Below are 3,824 nucleotides of genomic sequence, written 5' to 3'. Positions count from 1 at the left end.
GGGAAAGAGAAATCGAAGATGGTGAATATAGACAACTCTCAGGAAGGTACGCTGCAAAGGGATAGTGAGTGATAGGGGAAATAAATGGAGAGAAAATAGGATCAGGAAACTACTGTTTACCTGTTTGTATTTAAAATGAGTGATATAAGTGGGTGTTTATATCCTGCTGTGAATGGCCCATTAAAGTGGGAAGATTTATTGATGTCAGTAAGAGAGGAAAGGATTAAGAGAGCTGTCATTGAGTCGATGAGATGGATGTGATCTAGGGCAGTCTACTCAAAGGTGGCCCAAGAATGGCAGAATGAGAATCAGCTAGGAGACTGTCAGAAATGCAAATTATTTGGCCCTGTGCTAGAGCTAATACGTCAGACTCTCAGGGTGGGACAAAGGAATCTGGGTCTTATCAAGCTCTCCTGGTAATTCCTATGCATGATAGTCTGAAAGGCACTGATCTAGTGCACAGTGGGGGAATCAACCTTACCTAGGAACACAAACAATTTATCTGTGGAACAGGAGAAAAGGTAGAGTCATGTGGGCAGAGGTCCTCGAGGTAGGTGGGTAGGTAGAGTAATGAATGGGACCTTATGGAAGTTCTCTTGTAATTGCTTTGACTTCTCAGTGAAGGAAGAAGCAAGAAAATCAGTCCTTTTTCTCTATTTTGAGTTGGACTATTAGCTCCAGAGACCCAGAATGACTTTGTGTCACTCAGCAAAGTTGTATTATTCTCTTCATTCTCTGTGACTGAATACGAAGTCAGCATAAACTTTAAGCCTCTTCCTCTACTTTATCCCACTCTTCCTATTTTTCCTCCTTGCTAGCAAGAGTCTACTTTGTTTTTTCTAGAGGTCACTTTGGTTCACCTATTCTTTTAGTCAAGCTAGGTTCCCCAGAAACCAACACACACACCTACCATACAGATAGTCCCCAGACTAGCAAGTGTACTGAGTACCAAAGCAATGTTAAACTTTTGTGCTCCAGATCAAAGAAAAATAAAATTCCAATGACAGCACATGCCAATATTACATAAGATTACCTGTAAGTCTTTCTTGGCCATTAATTATTTGCTTACTAATTATTTACTATATAGGTTTATCATGAAATCACTCTGGGTAATAAAAAGTCTACCATAAAATATATAATGAATAAATATATTAATCAATAACTTCCTCTCCCATACTTCTCACATCTATTCAATCACTATCGATTTCACCCCAATTCTTTACGGTATCCATCCTTTTGAGCTCCACTGACAGTTTCTTGTTCTAGGCCCTCGTCATCTCTTGCCGAAACTATGAGAATATGCTCCTAAGTTATGTTCCTGTCTGATATGCTTTGCTGTTCCTACAACCCCCATCAGCCTGTCCTGCATCATGAAAATGCCAATGTAATAATTTCAGACATAAAACTAATGACTTCACAGCCTTGCTTAAAGTTCTTGAATTGCATCCAAGATAATATCCAAACATCTCTGGCTGACTGTGAAGCCCTGGGAGTTGGTAACTGCTAGTATTTCCAGCCTTGTCTCTTGCTACTTTACTCCATCGACATCCACACCATGCTTGTGGGACTTCTGTAACCACTGGGTTTCTTGCCCTGAACACAGGTTGCTACATCCACATAGAAAAATCAGCTTCCCCATCTGCAAACAAGAACCCAACTTATAAAATGGAAATTATAATCAATTTACTAGATTATGAGAGCAATGCAAACTATTTAACCTTTTACAAATCATAGCTATTTTATTTCCCATGACTAACAATCATTATAATGTAAGCTTTTCTATTTCAATGTGTGCCATTTAAATCTGTTTTTTTTTTTAAACCACACATTATAGCTTTTACATTGTTCACAAACATCATCAAATCATAAACTTTCACGGTTGTTCTCTTTCAGTTCTTCAGTGCAGGTATTTGCATCTCTGGGAAATTGCAAGAAGCTTTCCATTTATACTGTATTTTTCTTTATTTCTTCATTTCTTTTTAATTTGCAAATAAGAGTACTGGTTTCCCCTGACATTCATGTTATATTCTTCTAAAGAAGCTATTATTTTGTTGATTGATAGCTCATTAATAAGTGTAATTACCATCTGCCATGTTGCATCTTAAATTATCCAGTAATTGCATTTATATTAGTTTTCAATTTTGGAAACTAAGCTCTTAAAAGAGACTCTTCTCCTTTATTAAAGTCAGGTAGAGTTCCTGGTAATTTTTCAAACAACTAGATTTGTATATCTACTTTACTTTTTGTTACTGCCACATTGTAATAATAATGTAAAATTTAACAGTCCTTTCTATGAATGCTGTTATTTAATACTAAGTTTAATATATAAACTATGGTGCTTTTATGTTAAATTTTGCATATGATATGATTTTTGAAAAAGACAAAAATACGTAATATTTGGTTTTCTGGGCACTGTGGTTAAAAAATAAGGGTCAGCTGAAATCATCTGGATATATTCTGAAAGAAAAAATGTAGCCTGGATTTCAAGGTAATATATGCAAGGAAGATTTGAGGAGTCTCAGTATTCACCCCAGTTTAAAGCTGTTTTGAAGAATAAAGGCACACACACCTTTATAAATATATATGTCTTTCAATTTTATTAAAGATATTCTCTTTATTTCTCCTGCCAAAACTGTTTAAGGAAAATACATATCTTTCCAGATACAAACAATTCCAGAATTCTCCTAAGGAATCAAAACAGTATTTTTTTCCTTTTCATATGATTCTTTTTCACTTAATTTTCATTCACCCATATTTCCTTTCATGTCTTCTTTCTGTATTTTTATTTTAAATCACATATATTATATAAGACAAGGGCCTCGGATTTATTCCATTTGGGACCTGAGATTTTGATGTGGACAATTTTGCAGTATTTGTAAAAAGAATATAATAAAATTATCCATAAGCCACAAATTCAATATATACATTTGCCGTCAGAACTCTAATAAACAGATCATTGAATTTCACAGCTGGAAGGGGCCTTGGAGAGCAGGGAGTCCACCCCCCACATATCTCAGGAAAAAAAAAAGTGAAGCCAAGGAGTTTTAATTCACTGGCCAGTCACTCAACTAACTGCAAGAGAACAAGGAGCTAAACCTCAGACTCCCTGGGGAGTCACAGAAGCCAAGTCTTGTGCTTTTTTAATGTCACATGTTCTCTCATGACATAGACTTGCGGTACTGGTCTGTCATTCTTCACAAGGTAAAAATAGAGTTAACTGAGTTTGCTGTGTGCCTGAGGAACTGCTAAGCATTCATTCGTGAAAGCAAAACTGGGAACCTATGAAATTTCTTTATCAGGAGCTTTTCTCCAAGGCTGCCTTTTCTGTCTGTTCACATGTAAGGTGCCTAGGGCAATGTCCTCCACAGGCAGTAGCTATTCATCTCTGACAATTTTTTTTAAGAGGCAACAGTGCTAATTTTAGGTTACTATATAAAAAATAATTTCTTACTCAATATCTAATCATCTTGGATATTCTCTGCAGACTTTGTTTTCATGTTTTGTCTAAAAGCACTTTTTCCATGCTCAGAGAAATCTGTGGATATTAAATTTGGTGTTTGAAATGCGCACTTTGACAGACCTCAATTTAAGGGTGCTATGTTTTTTTATGAAGGATAAAGAGCAGCTGATTGTACTGACAGAAATCCCAGAGGCAGTGAACTCTGTTGATGGTAACTGACTATATAGTGGAGCAGGAAAAGCTCTAATTTCCTCCTTCCTTCAACCTCTGCTCTAACAATTACCAGTGAAGCCCTATCAAGAATATTTTATTTGATGATCCAGCAAAGTATCTGGTAAAGGAGGAAAAGGGAAGGGGCACTTCC

The 3,824-nt window shown here is 36.3% G+C and overlaps 1 protein-coding gene across 1 annotated transcript in view; it reads left to right on the top strand.

Annotated features, from left to right (window-relative positions):
- The window catches only part of OLFM3 (olfactomedin 3), a 197,018-nt gene that overhangs the window by 140,048 nt on the left and 53,146 nt on the right, over window positions 1-3,824 (top strand). The window lies entirely within an intron of this gene.

Source organism: Lipotes vexillifer, unplaced genomic scaffold (genome assembly GCF_000442215.2).
Source record: "Lipotes vexillifer unplaced genomic scaffold, Lipotes_vexillifer_v1.1 scaffold445, whole genome shotgun sequence".
NCBI classification, from domain to species: Eukaryota; Metazoa; Chordata; class Mammalia; order Artiodactyla; family Lipotidae; genus Lipotes; species Lipotes vexillifer.
Note: the sequence above shows the minus strand (reverse complement) of the source record. Positions and strands in the feature narration are given on the sequence as shown.